This window comes from Oryx dammah, unplaced genomic scaffold, assembly GCF_014754425.2.
Source record: "Oryx dammah isolate SB20612 unplaced genomic scaffold, SCBI_Odam_1.1 HiC_scaffold_27, whole genome shotgun sequence".
NCBI classification, from domain to species: Eukaryota; Metazoa; Chordata; class Mammalia; order Artiodactyla; family Bovidae; genus Oryx; species Oryx dammah.
In genome coordinates, this window is record NW_024070211.1 from 94,546,886 (window position 1) to 94,571,838 (window position 24,953).

The following is a 24,953-nucleotide window of genomic DNA, read 5'->3' on the forward strand; positions in this document are numbered from 1 at the left end:
TCTTAGAGGTGTGATCGCTCACCTTGATTATCACCTTTAAGAACTGAAAAGTTGAAAGGTACAGGTGGGTTCTCTGGCAGAGGCTAGTTTTTCTTTTCCAGTTGTTGAGGTATATGATATTATCCAGTGAGAACAAGTAAGGAAGCAATTCTGTGTTATATTTCTAGGATGCCTGGTACCCTGTGTCTTATATCTTAGAACTAAATTCATCCAGTTGTAAGATCTAATTTAGAAGAAATATGAGTGCATTAAAAACTATCAGTCATACATTGATTGACAAATTTCTTAGACACCTATACTCCTTTATTCAGATGTATTAGGGGAATAGAATAAATAATGATTTACATGCTTAGTTCAGTTCAGTTCAGTCGCTCAGTCGTGTCCGACTCTTTGCGACCCCATGAATTGCAACATGCCAGGCCTCCCTGTCCATCACCAACTCCCGGAGTTCACTCAAACTCACGTCCATCAAGTCGGTGATTGCAGCCATGAAATTAAAAGATGCTTAATCTTTGGAAGGAAACTTATGACCAACCTAGATAGCATATTCAAAAGCAGAGACATTACTTTGCCAACAAAGGTCTGTCTAGTCAAGGCTATGGTTTTTCCAGTGGTCATGTATGGCTATAAGAGTTGGACTGTGAAGAAAGCTGAGGGCTGAAGAATTGATGCTTTTGAGCTATGGTGTTGGAGAAGACTCTTGAGACTCTCTTGGACTGCAAGGAGATCCAACCAGTCCATTCTAAAGGAGATCAGCTCTCGGTGTTCTTTGGAAGGAATGATGCTAAAGCTGAAACTCCAGTACTTTGGTTACCTCATGCGAAGAGTTGACTCATTGGAAAAGACTCTGATGCTGGGAGGGATTGGGGGCAGGAGGAGAAGGGGACAACAGAGATGAGATGGCTGGATGGCATCACTGACTCGATGGACATGAGTTTGAGTGAACTCCGGGAGTTGGTGATGGACAGGGAGGCCTGGCATGCTGCAAAGAGTTGGACACAACTGAGCGACTGAAGTGAACTGAACTGAAATTAATTACATCTTCCTAGACTTTCTTCATCTGTAAATCGGGGATAGTTAATATAGCTGTAGGTATCTGGAAGACTCTGTCACCAGTTCTGTTTTAAGTGTGTTAATGTTCTTCCACATCATTTCCCCTTAAAGATGTCACTTTGAGGACCTTCACTGTTTACCTTTATTCCAATGGTCTTCAGTATTTTTCTGCTATGGTTCCTGTATTTCCAGACAGTTTATGTCTTTGTGTAAATAGCATGTATGATACATGCATTCTTATTATCACCATTTGATCAGTCCAAGAATAGAATCTGTCTTCCTTACTTCAAGTCAATAGAAATTTCATGTTTATAAATAGTGCCTCTATTCTATACTTTCTTATATTCTTCATTTAGTGTACAAACAATGGGACTTAATAAAAAGGGAGTTAACTATTATCTATGAATACAAATAATAATTATCATGGTGACTGTAGCAATTATCATATATATTAACAACCTCCTGTATATAAAGTTCTATCTTAAGCACTTTATAAGTGTGTAATTTAATTTTTCAAACTAACGCTGTACTCAAGGGCTGATATCCTCTAGTGTAATTGTGACTCATGTTTGATAATTCATTGAATAATAAATGAATTCATATTCTATATATTGGAAATCCTTACACTAGATTTCTATAAAATTGCTTCTATAGATGACTGTATGTTCACAGTGCCATTTTTATCAAATGTGCTGTGTGGTATAAGAGAGCAAATACCTTTATTTTAAGTCTAGTTTAGTATTTAGGATAAAAGAATTGGTTCAAATTTGTAAATTCTAAGAAATCTATAGTAGAAAGAGCCCAAGATGTGTGTCAGAGGATTTTGTCTGAGATTTAGTGGGAAACTATGTAACCTTGGGAACTTATAAAACTTAACAAATCTAGGCTTCTCTATCCTTCCAAATTAAATAAGTAAAAAAAAAAAATGATAACTTGACAGGCCATTACAAATACATTAATAATGAATTTAAAAGATACTTTTAAGTAGGCATTATATAAATATTTTCACAACAAATGTGGGTTTTTTAGAGTGAAATACAATATATTAATAGATACAGTATTAAAATGAAGAATATAAATCAACATATTTGAATGTAACGGAATGTTCTTTCCATTCCTCATTTTTTTTCGGCTTTTTCTGGATGAGCAACTAAAGAAAGCTGCTGATTTTGTATTTGTGAGCAGCAGAGTGGTATAATAAGTGAAGTTAATATTTTGGGGGAAGAAGGGTTAGTATTGCAACAGCTGGTTCAGGCTGTTCCTTTATCAGAAATAGTGCCTCTAGACTATCAAAAATAGGAATAGGAACTTAAAATATAATTTTCACTCAATCAAGTAAACTTTGCCCCTTTTCCCTTCTTATATTCATCTCTGTATCTCCCAACTTACAAATGTGCACATTTTAGCTTTTTCCCCCTTCATGGGAGATCTTCTTACGTAGTATCAAATAGAAGAAAGGCTTGGATACTTCAGTATATTTTGCAAGCTTAGTTTTAATCCTGATTTTGATGGCCTCCTTAAAAATTCTCTGCTTAAAGTTGGAGAAATGCTCAGCATTTCAAGCTTATTGAACATAATCTTGACTAAGTAAGTTTCCTTAATTTCAGGCATTTTTGTAAATCTCTTGACAATAGAGAATCTTTTGACAATTAGTCCTTACATTTAAGTTGAGTGGTTTTGCAGGGATGTTGGCGGGGGATCCCTCAGAATTTCAGAACAAGGATTATTTTAGTGTGGGGAGCATGGCACTGGGTCAGCAATAGTGTTCAGAATTTATATCAAGTTTGACTTCCAGAGAAGCCATAGTATTTGAAATGCAACTGAATACAAATTAAAGGCAAAGAACAAAAGGTAGTGATGTCCAAGCTGCTTCTAACCAAGTTTAGAACTTTGCTTAGTACTATTGGGTGTCCCTGGAGGGACTGCAGTCTTGGACAACAGACAAAATGTGATAAAGGAAAAAGGATCTTTTTTTCACATGAAACAAATGATAATTCTTTAATTGGATTAAATAATAAACTGAATATGTAAGAGACAATTTAATTACTTGAGAGCCCAGATTTAAGGAAAAGGGTGTTTCTAAATTGTCTTGAGAGCTCTTTTTTTAGCTTTTTCTTCAGGGCGTTATGCTTAGTGATTGTAAGTTTGCAGCTTACACTGATGATTGGACTCTTGAGTTGGCCCTGGAGGCCTCTGACAACAGAAAACAAGGCTCATAAGCAAAGAATTAAAATAGATGACAGAAATTCCCTTGTTTTGCTGACTCATGAACAGATGGTGCTCCCAATCCTTCCATTAAATGCGCTTTTATAAAATTGCTGTCTGTAGCCAACCGAGAATGAGTCTCATGGCTATAAAGTCTAGCTTTGTGTGAAATTGGGATGAACTTTGGAACAAACTCAGAGTTCTGGGACACTAATGTCAATTCTTAGTCCTTCGTACAGTTGAACTGCACTCCAGTCTAGTGTTTAGCCTAGGATGAATTTCAGATGTACCAGAAGTATGTTGTACTTTTGATGTTAATGTGGTTCCAAGCAATTTGCCATTTGAGCCAGTTCCTTTTGCAATATACTTCAAGGACCTTCTTCATATTGGTTCTATTTCAATTGAATTTTATTTATAAAATATTTCAAACATATGGGTTGAAACAAACATTTGTGTGTCCACTACTCAGTCTTAACATTTGTTTGCAAGTTGAAATGTTAGTTTGAAATTTTGTTTTAAAAACACAAATTGCTAAGATCTAACTGTTCTTTTTTCCACTTCCTTATTCCCTCAAGGAAATTACTGTTCTGAAGTAATGTGTATCAATACCATGCACAGTTTTTATTTTCATCATATTTGTATGCATTTCTAAGATAAATATTGATTATTCTGCCCATATTTAGAATGTAAGTAAATTATATCACTTGTGACTACTTGCTTGTTTTTTGTTGTTGTTGACTTCACTGTGTGGGTTGAAAACTTAGATTAGCTTATCAGTTTCTAAAAAAAGACTCTTTGGAATGCTGATTGGAATCTTAATTTTAGACTTAAGTAGGGAAATTTGCAATTTTCATAATACTTAAATAATCATAATATTTATTTGGAAAAACTCATAATCTCCATAATATTCCCATCCTTATATATTTTCAATATTTTTATTGTTTTATTATGCTTTCTTAGGATACTCAGCATTACAGAACTTGTGAATATATTAATATTACCTTACATATTGAAAGGAGCTTTTCAGATGTGTAACTTGAGTATTTTGAGATGGTGAGATGATCCTGGATTATCCAGATGGACCCAGTGTCACAACAAGTGTTCTTATAGGCTAAAGAGGAAGGTAGGAGGTAGAAAAAAGACTTGTAACTGATGGAAGTAGAGACGATGTTGATGGGGCCACAAACCAAGTAATGTAGGCAGCCTCTAGAGGCTACAAAAGGCAAAGAATGGATTCTCTCCTATAGCCTCTAGAAGAAACTCAGTCCTACCATTTCTTGGTTTTGTATTTCTGACCTCCAGACATCTAAGATAACAAATTTGTGCTTAAACCACTAAGTGGTGATTTTTACTGAAGAAATAGGAAAAAAATGGGCCTTCTGAAGAAATTGCTTTGCAAGGCTCTGATCTGATTTGGTGTGAGAAAGAAAATACTTTTAATATTATGTATCAAATATCAAATGCTATGTCTGTTTTTAAAAGGTTGTTATTTTGGTGAGATTAATCTGAAATGAACATTTAGAAGAGGTTCATTCAGTCTTACCCAGTGTGTATGGGTGATGTATCCACATGCGTCTCAGAGAATGGGCCAGAATTTTAAGCCTGGTTGAACGTGAAGGAGGCAGTTACTTGTAATAAGTGAAATTTGGACTAGATGTTTGAAGATAGGATGGTTACTTGTTTACCTAAGTACCCCAGCAAAACCAGTTCACCTCCTGGGAACTTGGTTTCTATTTTTTGTGCAGCAGGATGTGTACTATTTCCTATATCTAAGAATTGTTTGCAGAAACAAATAGGATTTTGTATATAAACTGTCAAGAGATACCACAGAGGGCTATGGTTAGAGGGAATCTAATCCTGGAGGCCTGCGCATAGAGAAAGAGTATCAAAAAGAGAAAACAAACTGGAAATCAAAATGGATGAGAGTCCCTTCTAACTGTGGCTGTCACATTAAATTGGATGTTGACTTGAAAAATATTGTAGGTAACCTCCACTGGTTATTGAGAAGGCTGGGAAGCTTTGAAGGAAATGGGCTGGAGGATGGTTGGGAAAGAGATCCTAGCAGGTGGTCTGCTGAAAATACAGAGAATTCCTTGTTCTGATACCAACCAGGGTTCTTGTCTTTCCCTAATCAGGAGAAATTGACCTGAGACCAGACAAGAAATTTAGCCAAGGCTTTATTGGGGCTATGCTGCAGCAGAGGGGAGCAAGAGTAAATAACAGGTTCCCTTGCTTGCAAGCTTGCTGAAGATGGGGTAGAAGCTTTTTCCTTATATGGAGTAAGGGTAGGGCTGTGTCCAGGAGTCAGGCTGGAAGTGTGACTTATGTGGTTTGTCTACTGTGTCTGGTGGTATTGATTTCAGGGGGCATGCACAGTACCCTGCTTTTGCTCCCAACACCTTGTTTTTGCTTCTGGCTCTTCAAAAGTGGCAGGAGGGGCTTTTTTGTCTTTTTGTATCTTTTGTCCAGAATTTATCCCAGTTGCTCCTTCAGTCCCATAGTTTCTCTATATTTTATTACTGGAGGAGAGGTTTATCCAGGTGCATGCACTTCAGCAAAGGGTCCCAGGTCCCAGCTTGTCTCAGCTCTACTTTGAACTATCTGCTGAGGCAGATTATTTAATTTCTCCAAGCCCTGGTTTCTTCATCTGTAACATTATGATTCCAAAGCTTTCCAGAACTGTTGTGATGATAAAATAAAATAATGAAAATACCTAGTCCAGGATATTTATAATAGTAGCTTTGAGATTCATATTTCTGCCACATTTCTTTTATTAGATTTTTTAACTTAGTTATTAAAAGTTTAAATATGTTATTGAGTGCCTTTTTAATTTCTTTTCAGTGAATCAAATCTGATTTGGACTGGTGACTTCTCTTTGTATGACCTGTTTTCTCTGCCTTAACATGAGGATTTTGAGGAGCTGAATGTAAACAAGTGAGAAGTTTTAGCTCTAAACCTACCACATACAAACTAGATGTTTTGTATATATATCTGCTGCTGCTGCTAAGTCGCTTCAGTCATGTCCGACTGTGTGACCCTGTAGACGGCAGCCCACCAGGCTCCCCCATCCCTGGGATTCTCCAGGCAAGAACAGTGGAGTGGGTTGCCATTTCCTTCTCCAATGCATGAAGGTGAAAAGTGAAAGTGAAGTTGTTCAGTCATGTCTGACTCTTCGCAACCCCATGGACTGCAGCCTACCAGGCTCCTCTGTCCATGGGATTTACCAGGCAAGGGTACAGGAGTGGGTTGCCATTGCCTTCTCCGTATATATGTGTGTGTGTATATATATATATATATAAATCTATTACATATAATATATATATAAACCTATTACATATAAACTAGATGTTTATATATATAATATGTATAAGTTCAGTTCAGTTCAGTTCAGTTGCTCAGTCGTGTCCAACTCTTTGCGACCCCATGAATCGCAGCGTATATATATATATATATACATATATATATATAAACACATCCTTTCTCTTTCTTTTATCTATTGTGCAGCTGCTAATATTAGGAGGACTTTTTTAAGAGTGTATACTTCTTATCAGAGCCTCTATCTGATGGCTTATAGCTGGTGGGGATCCTACCTGGATTCTTCAAAGATGTCATTTAAACAAATTAGTCTCTCTGTACTCAGTTGTGACATCAGTTTCTGTTGTCAGTTTACTAAGTCATTGAATTAAGTATGAAAATCCACCTGCAATGCAGGAGACGTAGGAGACTTGGAATTAGTCCCTGGGTAGGGAAGATCCTCTGGAGAAGGAAATGGAAACCCACTCCAGTATCTTTACCTGGGAAATCCAATGGACAGAGGACCTTGGTGGGCTATAGTCCATGGAGCCACAAAGAGTTGGGCACAACTTAGCAACTAAATGGCAGCAGCTTACTGTAACTATATCAATTATGTTCTGGGATAAAAGAAACTCAATGTTAAAAGTAATGAAAGTAATTATTTAAATTGGAAGCTAAAGGGTGAAAGTGTCTCTGATTATAAAATGCCCTCCTCTCTTTGTCCCTTCAGGTTTTTTGGTTTGACCAAAACCCAAAGTTATGCTTGATCAACTATAGAATCTCACAGTTGCTCAGAGGCCAGTACAAGCCATGACACAGCCATTTAGTCACTGTGTAGGCCTTTGTGTAGATCAGTATTTTCCTTACTGTGCCACATTTTACAGCAGAAGGTAAAGTGGAATACTGTCAGAATATACTGCCTGATATTTCCTTGAATAATTAAAATAACAGCTGCTGTGCTCCCCTTCTTTTTACCCTAAGGATTATTTAGGCAGAACAGCCTTTTTGATTACATTTTCCTCTAACTTTCTTGAGTGACTTTTAAGAGTTGTTGCAGTTGTCTACACTGGCCTCCATCTGTACAAACCCTCTCTTTGTTCATTGGATGCACTATGAAAGTGAACGTGAAAGTGTAGTTGCTCAGTCGTGTCTGACTCTTTGCGACCCCATGGACTATAGGCTACTAGGCTCCTCTGTCCATGGGATTTTCCAGGCAAGGGAACTGGAATGGGTTGCCATTTTCTTCTCCAGGGGATCTTCCCAACCCAGGGATTGAACCCGGGTCCCTGCACTGCAGGCAGACGCTTTACCATCTGAGCCACCAGGGAAGCCATTGGATGTACTATACTCTTATTATTTAAAAGTTTGTAAGTTCTGTTCCTTTTTCCTGGAATGCCCACTGATCCCCACCAACCCCAAACACACCCCACCACACACACCTATGTAAAAGCTTCTCAGCATTGTGAACATTTGGGGTCAGATAATTCTTTGTCAGGGGGTAGTACATGTGGGCTATGCTGTGTATTCTAGGATGTTTGCAGCATCTGTGGCATTTACCTGCTGGATTGCCTGCAGCATCCCTCCCAGTCACAACAGCCAGAATGTCTTTAGACTTTTCCAGCTGTCCACTGGGAAGCAGGCTCACCTTCCATTGAAAATCACTGCTTCAGAGTTTACAGCACATGTTATCTCTTCTAAGGAGGACTTCTCATATCCCTTAAAGTAACTTGATTCCCTCCACCCGTATTTATTCTCAAGTCAGCCTATGCTCTTTGTCAGCTTCCTTTGTAGCCCTTACCACAAATAAAATGACATGATGAACATTTCTTTAGCTATTTTGTGTTAATTGTTTTTGCTAGAATGTAAAGTGCAGAAGGGAGTGACTTTTTCTTCCTGGTTCCTCATTGTACTCCTTGCGTCTCATGTGCTGCAGCCTGTATGTAGGCACTCAGTATACACTGATCACCTTTGTGATCTTTGACTTGGGTTCAGTTGATATCCTACTGCATAAAATTAATAGTTTTGAAATAAATGCTTCTTTGTTTTTGGCCACATAGCTGTGGAATCTTAGTTCCCGGACCAGGGATCAAACCCTGGCCCAGGGCAGTGAAAACCCTGAGTCTTAACCACTGGACTGACAGGGAATTCTCGAAATGAATGTGATCATTGGAGCCCCAGCATTGAGTTTTGCTATTGTGATCCTAAAGCATCCTCAGCCCTGTGGTTTCTAAACCATGTGCCAAGGCACTCCCATTGAACTCACAGGGACTATGGAATATTTTAAATTTTCAAGGAAAATACAGTAACATTTCCCATACATCCTACAAACTACATGCTTAAGTTAGTTCAGTTTCAACATCAGACTGCATTACATTACATTTGATGATGTCATATATTTGTGAAGTATAGGTATTTGACAGTGCTGTGATACAAAGCTATTATGACAAGGAAAGTTAATGTGTAACATAAAATGGGAGTAATGATAGTCAAAGTGATTCCAGGATTTGAGATATGATATGGTGCCAAACAGGTGTACACATGCCAATAGTAACTGTGGTTATTTAAGAATGAAATAAAATATTATTTTTCTTTTGATTTAGTTTTTAAAAATGACTACTAATTTGTTAAAGGCATAAATAATTAGTAAGTTGTTTGAATTTAACTGCTTAATGAACAGAACAAGCAGATATTTCTTGATAAAAAGGTAAAGAAAAAAATTTACTGAAGCAGGAAGGGAGCAATGAAGATAGAAAGTGTGGAAATCTTTGCATTCACCAATTTAACCATTTTCATTCTAAACATTATTTTTAATTGACCCTAGTTTCTAGTTTCTTAAATAAGCAATAATGTATTTTAAAAGATCTGACTATATTTCTCAGGTGATGAATCATTATTTCTTATGAAAGAATATATGATAAGAAACTTAAGATGGATATGAGCTGCAAATTTTCTTTTGCCATTATGTGGCAATTCAGTCCTCAAGGAAAATGAGATTGGTTTTAGAGAGTTTTCTGTTACTCAAATTAGAAAGAAAAATATTTAGTTAAAATAATCTAATTTTTTATGTTCTCATTTTTATAGGGAGTGTCTGTTAATGCTGAAACTGAGCTTAATATATGTTTTAACTTATCATTGTATCTATTAGGGTTACTGAGCTACTCATAGGTTATTAATATTCTTGGCTGTACTAGATAAGATTCTTATAAGAAGTTATTTGAAATAGGCCTTAACTGTCACTTTTAATTAAACTCCAGATCTCTTTGCTTTTGCCTTTTCAATAACTTTCAGTAAATTGTGCCATAGATTGCATATGCCATTATAATTAAAGCAAAATTATTTTCGCTGAAAATCTTACCTTGATATTCTTTACATTTGTAATAGACTCCTTATACCGATACCAACATTCTGTAGTTATATGAATTACTGCCGACATGGGTAGAAGGGAAGCTTTATGAATGCTGAAACTATTAATAAATTTTGCATACTCATAGTATTCTTCTATTGGTAGTTTTAATGCAGAAATTCTCAGCAATAAATTCAGGTCTTTTAAAAGAAATTTATAATTGTGATTGTATCTACAGCCTTATTATCGCTGGCTCTGGAAAAGTACTACAATAAGAGATGAAATTTTAAACTGAGTTCCACACTTTGGGGAAATTCAGTAATTTACAATTTTCAGTGTTAAACATATTTACAAAAGATACAACATTTAAAAAAATTATTTTATTATTGAAGGATAATTGCTTTACAGAATTTTGTTGTTTTCTGGTAAACATGTATCAGCCATAGGTATATATATAATCCCCTCTCTTTTGAACCTCCGTTCCATCTCCCTCCCCATCCCACCCCTCTAGGTTGGTACAGAGCCCCTGTTTGAGTTTCCTGAGCCATACAACAAATTCCCATTGGCTATCTATTTTGCATATGGTAATGTAAGTTTCCATGTTACTCTTTCCATACATCTCACCCTCTCCTCCCGTCTCCCCATGTTCATAAGTCTATTCTCTACGTCTGTTTCTTCATTGCTGCCCTGTAAATAAATTCTTCAGGACCATTTTTCTAGATTCCGTACATGTGCATTAGAATACAGTTTTTATCTTTCTCTAAAGGATATAGTACTTTTTGCTTTCTTATGCTTTCTCCATTAGTTCATATCTTTGAAATTCATTGCTGTCTCAATGTTCTCTTTGAAATTCCAGATATTGTGCACCAAACTAATTTGTTAAAAATTTGTGTCACTGAGACTTCTTGGAAGGATGGGTAGAATTCATGTTGGTGGAAATCTTTCTAGTCCTAAATTCTGCTCCAGCACAGCTCTTGGAACTGGTAGCAGCATATTTGAAAGATTAAAGGAACTGAGAAATAGGAATTTTTGCCTCTGGTTTTTAATTTTTTTCCTTGTCTTTCTTGCCTGCAGTGTTTTAAGGATTATTTATTATTTTTAAGGGTTATTATTAAGCATTATTATTTTGTACTATTGCTAATTAGATGATTTTCTGAATTAAAGGGGTTGTGTTTTATGATTTTATTCATTCCATGACTGATTAATCTTACAATATTATTCTTGTTATTGCTTTGAAGTATTGAGGAGACAGTGAATTGCAGGAGGTCAGGAATCATAAGGATTCATAAAGATCCTGTAATTTTCATTAACTAATTCATTAGAAATAGTTTTGTTTTCCCCCATTCTAGTCTTCGGAAGACAGCTTCCTCCGAGCAAAATACTAAAGCCAAACTTTTGAAGATGCTAGCAGAATTTGATTGATGTAATAAATTTATGATAAAATAAATATTACATTTCTTTTCATAGATAATAAGCCTCAAGAAGATAAATTGTAAAGGTTATTTGTTAAAATTAATTTGTTCAGAAGATGGAAAAAGGAGAACCAACACAGAGACAGAAAACAGCCTTTTTGATAAATGATGAAGTACTTTTGATGAATAACACTAAAACAAGTAAACTGTCATCTGGAAAAAAATAAATTTGAATCTGTATCTCACATATGTGAGATAAATTACAAATGTATTAAATATAAGAAATGAAGTAATGAAAGCACTCAATAATAATATTGAGGGATTTTTGTGAACATGGAATGGTGCTGTATAAAGCTAACTTACTGTCAGCAAAAACTTTCTGTAGGAAAGTTTAAAGTTAATGGGGTCAGATAGCTGAAAAGACAGTGATAGGGAGGCAGAATAGGACAGACCCAACTCTGGGAATTGAGAGGTGATGTATTCCATAAAGTAGAACCTGTCATACCTTGGGCCATTTATCAAGCCACTGTTACTCATTACTGTTGGTGTCAACTGCATGCAACATGGTCACAGTATTCTGAGAGTCCAGTAGAAAAGAAACAAACACTTTTCAAGAGGATAGTAGACTCTAGGTACTAGACAATGTTATTAATCAATGGCAAGACCATAGCCTTATACTGAGGTCAGGATTTAGATTCCTCTAATCCTTAGAGGAGAAATTGGTACTAGCAAGGTAAACTACACAAGTTACTATGTAAAGAACTTGGAGCACAAGATTAGTGGTGGCTTCATGCAAAGGGTGACTTTTTAAGTATCAGGAATAATATATTAGTTTGAATTTCCCTTGTTTATGTTCAAAAAGAAGCAGAGAAACTACATGGGTTGTAGGCATTTAGTCCCATGTGTGCTGGGAAATAGAGGCCAAGTAGAAGTGAAAGCAAATCTGTCAAGATGCTAGAAATACATACATTGATACTGAGAAAGATGACTGGTTTTGAGTGAGGTCATAAGCCAAAATTGACATAAACTAATCATCTGTGTTGAAAATTTGGATTTAGGGAGAAATCGAAACAGAAATAAAGGATTCTGAAATTGCTTGCAAAGATGCAGGGTTGTTTTTTTATTTCACATGCCAAATAATATATTCAGCAGATCAGTCTAATTCCCTATCACCTAGCCTTATATTTATATTCTCCCTGGGATAGGACATTGAGTAAAGAGACGAAACAAGAAATAAAAGCTGAGAATAATAGGCAATAGTTTCTCAGTTGTTTTTTAATTTGTTGCATACTCCTGGAATAAAGAAAACTCTAATGTGCAATTCATGGATATTAAAAACACATCATGGAATTTGGAATGGTTGGAACACAGAAATATAAAATCTACACTAAGAGTTGCTTTTGTTCTTGAAGTATGGTTTTTGACAGTATGATGATGAATGGTAATCTTAACTTTTTACTTTCCTTGTGATAAGCTGTGCTATGTCATTTCAGTTGTGTCTGACTCTTTGTGACCCCATAGACTGTAGCCCACAAGGCCTCTCTGTCCACAGGATTCACCAGGCAAGAATACTGGAGTGGGTTGCCATGCCCTACTCCAGAGGATCTTCCTGACTCGGGGCTTGAATGTGTGTCTCTTATGTCTCTTGGATTGGCAGGCAGGTTCTATACAAATAGCACTACCCGGGAAGACCTTCACTTTCCTTGTTACTTTCCCTCAATTGGTGGAAGAGAAAATGTACTTTAGCAAAAAAAAAACATATATGAAGTATTTGATTGGTTTTAAGCTTTACCTCAGAAAATCAGAGCAATGTGAAAGCTCAGAATCATTCTGAATTATTATCCTTAAATCCTGTTTTCAGAAGCTAGTTCTTATAAGCTAGATCAGAAATGGTAGTGGCATCTTTCAAAGCCTTCTTGCCTTTACCAATCTCAGTGTCTAAAAAAGCTCAGCAAGTTCATAATTATTTGAACTGCACAGTTAAACAAATGTGTTGAAATTTTTTTCTCAAAAAGTTTTATTAACTCAGAATTGTATTAAATGATATTTCCAAATTTAAATTTCAGTTCAGTTCAGTTCAGTCACGCAGTGATGTCTGACTCTTTGCGACCCCATGAATCGCGGCACACCAGGCCTCCCTGTCCATCAATAACTCCCGGAGTTTACTCAAACTCATGTCCATTGAGTCAGTGATGCCATCCAGCCATCTCATCTCTGTCGTCCCCTTCTCCTCCTGCCCCCCAATCCCTCCCAGCTTCAGGGTCATTTCCAGTGAGTCAACTCTTTGCATGAGGTGGCTAAAGTGTTGGAGTTTCAGCTTTAGCATCATTCCTTCCAATGAACACCCAGGACTGATCTCCTTTAAAATGGACTGGTTGGATCTCCTTGCAGTCCAAGGGACTCTCAAGAGTCTTTTCCAACACCACAGTTCAAAAGCATCAATTCTTCAGTGCTCAGCTTTATTATAATTCCTGTGAAAATCATTGGAGTATTTAGTGGTTTTTGATGTACCATTCATCAGCCTCCTGTACTATACAGGAGGCAGTTATCAAGACCATCCCCAAGAAAAAGAAATGCAAAAAGGGAAAATAGTTGTCTGAGGAAGCCTTACAGATAGCTGAGAAAAAAAGAGAAACTAAAGGCAAAGGAGAAAAGGAAAGATATACCCATTTGAATGCAAAGTTCCAAAGAACAGCAAGGAGAGATAAGAAAGCCTTCCTCAGTGATCAATGCAAACAAACAGAGGAAAACAATAGAATGGGAAAGACTAGAGATATCTTCAAGAAAATCAGAGATAACAAGAGAACATTTCATGCAAAGATGGCCACAATAAAGGATAGAAATGGTATGGACTGAAAAGAAGCAGAAGATACTAAGAGGTGACAAGAATACACAGAAGAACTATACAAAGAAGATCTCAATGACCCAAATAACCATGATGGTGTGGTCACTGGCCTAGAGCCAGTCATCCTGGAATGCGAAGTGGGCCTTAGAAAGCATCATTATGAACAAAGCTAGTGGAGGTGATGGAATCACAGTTGAGCTATTTCAAATACTAAAAGATGATGCTGTGAAAATGATGCACTCAAATGTCAGCAAAATGGAAAATCAGTAGTGGCCACGGGACTGTAAAAGGTCAGTTTTCATTCCAATCCCAAAGAAAACCCATGCTAAAGAATGTTTAAACTGCTGCACAATTGCACTCATTTCACATGCCAGCAGAGTAATGCACAAAATTCTCCAAGCCAGGCTTCAACAGTATATGAATTGTGAACCTCCAGATGTTCAAGCTGGATTTAGAAAAGGCAGAGGAACCAGAGATCAAATTGCCAATATCCGTTGGATCGTTGAAAAAGGACAAGAGTTCCAGAGAAACATCTATTCCTGCTTTATTGACTATGCCAAAGCCTTTGATTGTGTGGATCACAACAAACTCTGGAAAATTCTGAAAGAGATGGGAATACCAGACCACCTGACCTGCCTCCTGAGAAATCTGTATGCAGGTCAGGAAGCAACAGGTAGAACTGGATATGGAAAGCAGACCGGTTCCAAATTGGGATAGGAGTATGTCAAGGCTGTATATTGTCACCCTGCTTATTTAACTTACATGCAGAGTACATCATGCAAAATGCCAGACTGGGTGAAGAATAGGCTGGAATCAAGATTGCTGGGAGAAATATCAATAACCTCAGATATGCAGATGACACCACCCTTATGGCAGAAATTGAAGAAGAACTAAAGAGCTCTTATTGAAAGTGAAAGAGGAGAGTGAAAAAGTTGGCTGAAAACTCAACATGCAGAAAACATGGTCCCATCACTTCTTGGCAAATAGATGGGAAAACAGCAGAAATAGTGACAGACTTTATTTTTGGGGGACTCCAAATCACTGAAGATGGTGACTGCTGCCATGAAATTAAAAGATGCTTGCTCCTTGGAAAAAAACCTATGACCAACCTAGACAGCATATTAAAAAGCAGAGACATTACTTTGCCAACAAACGTCCATCTAGTCAAAGCCATGATTTTCCAGTAGTGATGTATGGATGTGAGACTTGGACTATAAAGAAAGCTGAGCACTGAAGAATTGATGCTTTTGAACTGTGGTGTTGGAGAAGACTCTTGAGAGTCCCTTGGACTGCAAGGAGATCCAACCAGTCCATCCTAAGGAGATGAAGATCAGTCCTGGGTGTTCACTGGGAGAACTGATGTTGAAGCTGAAACTCTAATATTTTGGCCACATGATGCAAAGAGGTGACTCATTTGAAAAGACCCTGATTCTGGGAAAATTGATGGCTGGAGAAGAAGGGGTGACAGAGGATGAGATGGTTGGATGGCATCACCGAGTTGATGGACTTAAGTTTGAGTAAACTCTGGGAGTAAGTTCCAGGGTGATGCACAGGGAGGCCTGGCGTGCTGCAGTCCCTGGGGTCACAAAGAGTCAGACATGACTGAGCGACTGAACTGAACTGAACTGATTCATCAGCTTCTAGGAACTCAGGTGGCAAATTCCATTGAATAGATTGAGACAATGAAGTTAGCATGGGATCTAAAAAGATGCTCTGGATTAAAAGTTACTACATTTTTTTTATGGGGTAAGTGGTATATTTTGACAATTTTAATTAATTTTTAATTTATATTAATTTATTTATACTTACCTTAATGTAGTCTTTGATTTTAAAATATAATCACCTCCTTAAATAACTCATTGTATTTCTTTTAAGCATAGCACCATGGGATTTCTTTCTTCTTTGATAATTAGATAGCACCAAAAGATGAATTTTAAGAGTGTGTCTGAGGGATGGCTGTTAAATCTGGCAGCTTTTTGGATTGTGGGCAACTTTACTAGGTGTTGACTTACATGTGATTCTGAAAATAAGAATTTGGAGTAGTTTAAGGGATGCATTTGGAGAGTAGATATGTAGAGTTTGGTAGAGATTTTATGATACAGAGTTTTTTGGAATACTTCTCAGTTTTGAGCAGATCTATGGTGCTGTCAAATTCGTTTCTCTCCCACATGTTAAGAACCGTCGAGATGAGTTATTTGAAATCATGTTTCAATTAACACCTTTAATTTCTGATGTGGATATCTCTAGTATTTTAATATTATTTTAATAATTCAGACTTTTACCTTTTCGGGTTGCACAGTTTTCTTTTATGTACTTTTAAAAGTTTTAAAGTGTTATTAAAGTGATTGAATGTCTAATATTCATACTTGAGAGCATATCTTAATATACCTGCTAAAAACATTCTGAAGGAGATCAGCCCTGGGATTTCTTTGGAAGGAATGATGCTGAAGCTGAAACTCCGGTACTTTGGCCACCTCATGTGAAGAGATGACTCATTGGAAAAGACTGATGCTGGGAGGGATTGGGGGCAGGAGGTGAAGGGGACGACAGAGGATGAGATGGCTGGATGGCATCACGGACTCGATGGACGTGAGTCTGAGTGAACTCCGGGAGATGGTGATGCACAGGGAGGCCTGGCGTGCTGCGATTCATGGGGTTGCAAAGAGTCGGACACGACTGAGCGACTGAACTGAACTGAAAAACATTTGTGTAGTCATTATGTTACATTTTTTCCTGAATACTTTGTCAGAGAATGATTTTTTTTTAAGATACAAATTCATTAACCTCCAGCTGTTTTTATACTTACTATGCGATTGTTAACACCACCAGTGCATAATTGCTAGAGGGTTTTCTGTAACTCTGTCCTTTCGTAAAAGTTCATAAGTTCATTTATAGCATCACAATGAGCTGCAAAAAAAGGTCATCAAATGTACTTTTTTGTCATATTAAGTTGGCCAAGGATGGGTATTGGTTTCCTCTATTTTATTAAATTTTAAAAAGTTACTAAACTAATATTTTAATCACTTACAAGTATATTGATCATCATTTCCCAAGCATCATTTGCTTTCAAGCATGTCTGAAATGACACATATCATCAAAATGAAAAAAAAAAAAAAATCTGGTCCAGGGCAAATGCTTCAAAGTAAATCTTACAGAGTAGAACTAGTTCTCTCAGATAGAAACTAATTTCCATGCATATAAACTCTGCTTCATTTCCTCTTCAACACTGGATGAACGGCACTTGAATAAATAAGGTTACACTTTTCCACCTGCATCGATTCAGTGTTTTAACAAAGCCGTTTATGATCAGATAGGTAAATTTAAGATTTTTATCAAATATTTATATACATTCCAATCTTTATGATACGCAAATAATACAAATATCCGATGTAAGAGAATTTGGTCAGCTTAGTTTTATATCTGAGGCTTCTTGGGTGGCGCTGGTGGTGAAGAATCTGCCTGCGGATGCAGGAGATGCAGGAGACCGTGGGTTCAGTTCCTGGGCTGGGAAGATACTCTGGAGTAGGAGACGGCATCCCACTCTTTGGGTAGCCAAGTATTCTTGCCAGGAAAGTCCCATGGGGAGAGGATCCTGGTGGGCTACAGTCCATGGGGATGCAAAGAGTCAAACACTGCTGAGCTCACACACAGTTTTACATTGAGAAATAAGTAATGTAATTCCCTGCAACATCTTTACTTTAGGATTTAATTATGTAGACTGATTTTTATTGGAGAAATATTTATTTTTTTGACTTTCTATTTTGTATTGGAGTATAGCTGGTTAACAAACAATGTTGTGATCGTTTCCGGTGAACAGCAAGGTGACTCCGCCATACATACATGCGTGTATCCATTCTCCCCCAAACTCCTTCCCTTCCAGGCTTCCAGATAACATTGAGAAGAGTTCCCTGTGCTGGTAGGTCCTTGCTGGTAATCCATTTTAAATATGGCAATGAGAAATATTTATTTTTGAAGCATAGATGCTTTCAGTGTTTCAAAAACTAACTATAGTAATAATGGGGCATATATTTTGATGAAATGCTGAAATCAGGTAGGGACACTATAACAAACAGGTGATGGAAAACATATACTTCATTTAAAATTATCAATTTTATACATAATGTGTGGAAGCAATTCTGAAATACCTGGGAAAGACTTAGAATTCTGAACATATCGGCAAAAGCAAATGCAGAGTAATTTTTCTAAACCATGGTTAGCTTTTAAGGATGTCGCTTATTTTTAGCATTTATGATGCCAATGTAATAACTGGGCACTTTTTAATTATTAAATTCAGATGAACAGCCCATGAGGCTATTCCTCTTTTTTAACCTCTCACATTAAACATTTTTTTTGCTACTTTTATTTATTTTAAGATAAAAGAATTGTCTTCTCTATGATACTTTTATATAATCACAGAAAAGTGTCCTTCCTGTTGGATAGAATTAAAAAAAAATTCAAAGGAGCTTGGTCAGTTTATCCTCTGGTATTCAAGAGCCAATATTTTGCAGAAAAGTTTTTTGGTAAACCACTCATCTATGTTATTTGTATCACATTCCTTTATTATAAGGCTGTTTGCTTCACAGATTTGGGTATCTATCTTCTTCTAGATGGAAGTTTCTTAAATATATAAATTCTTTATTTTTTTTTTCTTTCTAATAGTTACTACTGCTAAAAAATAAAAGATTGAGGTTACAGCATATTTTATAAGTAAACATCAAAAATAATCAAATAGATTTTATAAAATATACTAATTTAATTAAAATACATTTTTACTAATGTCACTGTGTAACACAATAGGCCTTCTCTGGTATTCATTTCTGTTGCTGAGGAATGTCCAACCCATGTGACCCCATGGACTGCAGCATGTCAGGCTTCCCTGTCCATCACCAGCTCTTGAAGCTTGCTCAAACTCATGTCCATCGAGTCGGTCATGCCATCCAACCATCTCATCCTCTGTCATCCCCTTCTCCTTTTGCCTTCAGTCTTTACCAGCAGCAGGGTATTTTCCAGTGCGTGACACCTTAGCATCAGGTGGCCAAAGTACTGGAGTTTCAGCTTCAACATCAGTCCTTACAATGAATAGTCAGAATTTGCTTAAGGATGGACTGGTTGGATCTCCTTGCAGTCCAAGGGACTCTCAAGAGTCTTCAACACCACAGTTCAAAAGCATCAATTCTTTATCACTCAGCTTTCTTTATGGTCCAAATTTCATAACCATACATGCCTACTGGAAAAATTGTAGCTTTAACTAGACAGACCTTTGTTGGCAAAGTAATGTCTCTGCTTTTTAATAGGCTATCTAGGTTGGTTATAGTTTTTCTTCCAAAGAGCAAGTGCCTTTTAAGTTCATAGCTGCGGTCACCATCTGCAGTGATTTTGGAGCCCAAGAAAATAAAGTCTGTCACTATTTCCATTGTTTCCCCATATATTTTCCATGAAGTGATGGGACTGGATTCCATGATCTTAGTTTTCTGAATGTTGAGTTTTAAGCCAACTTTTTCACTCTCCTCTTTGATTTTCATCAAGAGACCCTTACTTCCTTTTCGCTTTCTGCCATAATAGTGGTGTCATCTGCATATCTGAGGTTATTGATATTTTTCCCGGCAATCTTGATTCCAGTTTGTGCTTCATCCAGCCTGCATTTTGCATGATGTACTCTGCATTTAAGTTAAATAAGCAGGGTGACAATACTGCCTTGGCGTACTCCTTTCCCAGTGTGGAGCCAGTCTGTTGTTTCATGTCCAGTTCTAACTGTTGCTTCTTGACCTGCAAACAGATTTCTCAGAAGGCAGGTAGGTGGTCTGGTATTCCCATCTCTTTCAGAATTTTCAACAGTTTGTTGTGATCCACACAATCAAAGGCTTTGGCATAGTCAATAAAGCAGAATAGATGTTTTTCTGGAACTCTTATGCATTTTCAATGATCCAGTGGATGTTGGCAGTTTAATCTCTGGTTCCTCTGCCTTTTCTATATCAAGCTTAAACATCTGGAAGTTCTTGGTTCATGTACTATTGAAGCCTGGCTTGGAAAATTTTGAGCATTACTCTGCTGGCATGTGAGATGAGTGCAGTTGTGTGGTAGTTTGAACATTCTTTGGCATTGGCTTTCTTTGGGATTGGAATGAAAACTGACCTTTTTCAGTCCTGTGGCCACTGCTGAGTTTTCCAAATTTGCTGGCATTTGAGCGCATCACTTTCACAGCATCATCTTTTAGAATTTGGGATTCCATCACCTCCGCTAGCTTTGTTCATAATGATGCTTCCTAAGGCCCACTTGACTTCGCATTCCAGGATGACTGGCTCTAGGCCAGTGATCACACCATCATAGTTATTTGGGTCATTGAGATCTTCTTTGTATAGTTCTTCTGTGTATTCTTGTCACCTCTTAGTATCTTCTGCTTCTTTTCAGTCCATACCATTTTTGTCCTTTATTGTGGCCTTATTTGCATGAAATGTTTCCTTGGATCTCTAATTTTCTTGAAGATATCTCTAGTCTTTCCCATTCTATTGTTTTCCTCTGTTGTTTGCATTGATCACTGAGGAAGGCTTTCTTATCTCTCCTTGCTGTTCTTTGGAACTCATTCAGATGAGTATATCTTTCTTCTGCTTTGTCTTTAGCTTCTTTTCTTTTTTCAGCTATTTGTAAGGCCTCCTTAGACAACCATTTTTCCCTTTTTGCATTTCTTTTTCTTGGGAATGGTCTTGGCCTCCTGTACAATATTACAAACCTCTGTCTATAGTTCTTCAGGGACTCTGTCTATCTCTCTGCTGTCTATCTATCTATCTTCAGGCACTTAGTCTGTCCATCTGTCTGTCTTCCCCGGTGGCAGTGGTAAATAATCCACCTGCAAGGCAGTATATGCAGGTTGAATCTCACGGTTTATAAGATCCCCTGGTGAAGGAAATGGCAGTCCACTCCAGTGTTCTTGCCTGCGAAATACCATGGACAGAGGCGCCTGGTAGTTATAGTCCATGGGGTCACAAAGAGTCAGACATGACCGAGCAACTCAACAACAGCAGTGTGGCACAATATTCATTTTAGAGTCAAGGGAATTCAGTATGTGTCTTTTTGAAATTGTATAGAAGTTTTTCAGTTAATGACTGTGCATAAGTAATTACAAGAATATAGAGGGGACAAGACTATAGATCCTGGCAATCTTGGGAAATGGAAAAAGTACAAGGAAGTATGGAGATAATAGCATCCGGTCCCATCACTTCATGGAAAATAGACGGGGAAACAGTGGAAACAGTGTCAGACTTTGTTTTTTTGGGCTCCAAAATCACTGCAGATGGTGACTGCAGCCATGAAATTAAAAGACGCTTACTCCTTGGAAGAAAAGTTATGACCAACCTAGATAGCATATTCAAAAGCAGAGACATTACTTTGCCGACTAAGGTCCGTCTAGTCAATGCTATGGTTTTTCCTGTGGTCATGTATGGGTGTGAGAGTTGGACTGTGAAGAAGGCTGAGCGCCGAAGAATTGATGCTTTTGAATTGTGGTGTTGGAGAAGACTCTTGAGAGTCCCTTGGACTGCAAGGAGATCCAACCAGTCCATTCTGAAGGAGATCAGCCCTGGGATTTCTTTGGAAGGAATGATGCTGAAGCTGAAACTCCAGTACTTTGGCCACCTCATGTGAAGAGTTGAGTCACTGGAAAAGACTTTGATGCTGGGAGGGATTGGGGACAGGAGGAGAAAGGGACGATTGAGGATGAGATGGCTGGATGGCATCACAGACTCGATGGACATGAGTCTGAGTGAACTCCGGGAGGTGGTGATGAAGAGGGAGGCCTGGCGTGCTGCGATTCATGGGGTCGCAAAGAGTCAGACACGACTGAGCGACTGAACTGAACTGAGCTGAACTGCCTCATCTATGAGGCAGGATATTCCCTTCAAAATACTGAGCTTGCTTTTTTCTTATTAGTCCATAACAAATTGCAAACTGAGAAAAGTTTTATGAGCACTTTTAACTGGAATTTAGGAGAAAGGAATTCTTAGGGTTTCTGCTGTTTTACTGTCTCATGATTTCCTTTCTCATGCCCCTCTGCCTGGAAGTTTGGTGACTAGATTGGGAAGGAGGTTAAATAAAAGCAGTTGTTCACCATCAGTCATGATAAAGAAGCATATATAACATACTGAAATACATATAATTAATGAATTAATTTGTAAACTATTAAATTTTTTGTATTTGAAGCTGAAGATTTCAGACATTTTAAAGTAATTTTTAGCCCTAATATTTGGTAAATATATGTTTTTTTCCATACCTAATATAGGAAACATTCTTTCAATTATGTGATCATATCTCTACAGTATGATTCAGAAAGGGCAGATAAGTATTTTACAAAATTATTCTTGATTATATTGAATAAATATCTTAGTTTAACTGAAGAAAAAAAACTATATATAGAGAGACAGATATAGAAATATGTACAATATTAGTTTTAAAAAATTACTATAGTTAAATGCTGATAATACCATAAAAAGATGACAGTACTAAATGTTTAGCAATGTTCTGCAGATTATTAACCATTTATTATTTTTTGTCCTGTATATTCATGTTTTGTAGCAATCCATTGGTAATAAATGCTCCAGTCCTTGCTGTCGCACAGTTGGACACGACTGAGCGACCGAACAACTTCCACGTTTAGAAAAATTAGGTTTTCAGAAAAGCAGAATTATGTTCTGGAGTTCTATTTTTAAATGACATCACACATACCAATCACTCGGTTTCTAAATATTCCAAAGAAAAATTTTCAGAAGTCTCTTCAATCAATTCTCTCTCTCTCTCTCTCTCTCTCTCACACACACACACACAACATACACACACAGACACAAATCATCAAATTGGAAAGATGCAATTGGGGCATGAGCTAAATTTGTTTGAATGATCAAAATGGTAAATCCAGCCTGAAAACACCTCTTTATACATAATGCACATAAATAAAAATTTTTTGTGCAAGTAGGATCTTTTCAAAGTTTTCACTGAGAATATGTCGATTGAATCACAGTAGGCCTTGTTATTTACCTTTGACTGTGTATTCCTGGACTTTGTGTGAGTATGAGTGCGTGCATGTATGTGTCAAACTTAAGCAAATATTCTTTTTTTTTTCTTTTTATTCAATATCACATGCATTTCTTAGTTTAGCCAGGTTGATTTTGTCTGCTGTCAAAAATTATTGACCTGTACAATCCAGACAACTGTCAACAATCCTATGAAAGTCATTACTTACCTTCCTCTTTGCTGTCACTTTGACAAATCCTCTTTATTGTTTGTCTCTATTTCACTTTTCCCTCCTCTCCCAGTCTGTGCCAGTGACCTGATACTTTTTATTCCTCTGCATGATGAAGGATGTTGAAAAGCGATAACCTTATTAATTGAATCAGTAACCACTCTACCGCTACCTCCATTGTTTGGTGTATTCTGTTTAAATATATTGGAATTTAGGAGTGTTTCATTTCTTAAATATTTTTTCTTTTGAAGTGTATCTTTTAGTGATGCTTTTCCAAAGAATTAAAAGTTTTTCGTATAAACGTGCTGAATATTTCAATCATACCTGCTCTGAGTCAGTTGTTAAATTTAATGAACAGACTAAGTTGACAAAAGGAAACTAAAGAGAGAAAGGAGATTGCCTTTCTGTTAACGATAAGGCAATAAAAATCAGTGTGAGTATGGAGCTTTAATGGCAGAGAACCAAAAACTAACTCAGTGGACTGCTTCTTTCACAAACTCTGTTCCCTGCATGCCAACTCATGGATATAGTTTACTTTGTTCATTGGTTTGTTCTTAATTATTCTTCATAAAGAAAAGGAATAATCACAAATTTTAAAAGAAAGATACCAAATGTGATAATCTATAAAACGTGTTATTTTCTAAATCTTTAATAAAGAAATAACTTTATGTCTGCTTATACAAGATGATTAATTAAAAGCTAAAGGTTTCTGAAAAAAAATTACAACTATATTTTATAGTCTCAGTATAGAGATCACATTTTGAAAAAAATAAATTTCAAAAAAAATAATAATTCATTTTTTGTTAAAATATAGTTAATGATCAGTTACAGCTTCCATATTACTATGCTGTTACCAAGATTACTATGTAGAACTGAGATACTTAAAGGCCAAAGCAAAGCAACAAATACTGCTTTCAAAAATAAATGACAGATTTCTATTTTGTAATTTTTATCTGGTAGACTAAAGCTCTAGTGTAGGAAATGCTTTCTGCAGTATCACTCAGAGGGTATTGGTTTTCATTTTATATATTTATCTATTTATTTTTGGCCTGCTCTGGGTCTGTGTCGCTGTGTGTGGGTTTTCTCTAGTTGTGGTGGCTTCTCTTGTCGCAGAGCACGGACTGTAGGCATGCAGGCTTCAATAGTTGTAGTGCTTGGGCTCAGTTGCTCTACAGCATGTGAGATCTTCTTAGACCAGGGATTGAACTTGTGTCTCCTGCCTTGGCAGGCAGATTTTTAACTCCTGGACCACCAGGGAAGTTTGAGAGTAATGTTTTTGACAATTTAAAATACTAAACCTCTTTCAAACTTTTAGCCTATTACATTATAAAGATTTAAGAGTTAAACATGGGTAGTTTTCCCTTAAGACAATTAAGTACTATGTAAATATAAATGATATAACAGCTTTAGTAGCTGAGATTAATTTTATTTAACTATTATTATTTAATCATTATAACATGTATGCATAGATTGGTCTCTTTTGGTGAGCAGTAATTTTCTTATGTATTTGAGATGAGATATTCTCCCCTCTTTTCTGTGGTCTAAAAGAGGTTTATCTTTTTTTTCTCCTTT

The 24,953-nt window shown here is 36.9% G+C and overlaps 1 protein-coding gene and 1 long non-coding RNA gene across 3 annotated transcripts in view; both read left to right on the plus strand.

Moving 5' to 3' along the window:
- The window catches only part of KCNJ3 (potassium inwardly rectifying channel subfamily J member 3), a 184,306-nt gene that overhangs the window by 57,369 nt on the left and 101,984 nt on the right, over positions 1-24,953 (plus strand). The gene's annotated exons all lie outside the window — the stretch shown is intronic.
- On the plus strand, positions 1,795-18,822 carry LOC120854811. Its single transcript, XR_005719066.1, has 3 exons — positions 1,795-1,812; positions 17,816-17,821; positions 18,526-18,822. It is a non-coding gene; the product is annotated as an uncharacterized LOC120854811 (long non-coding RNA).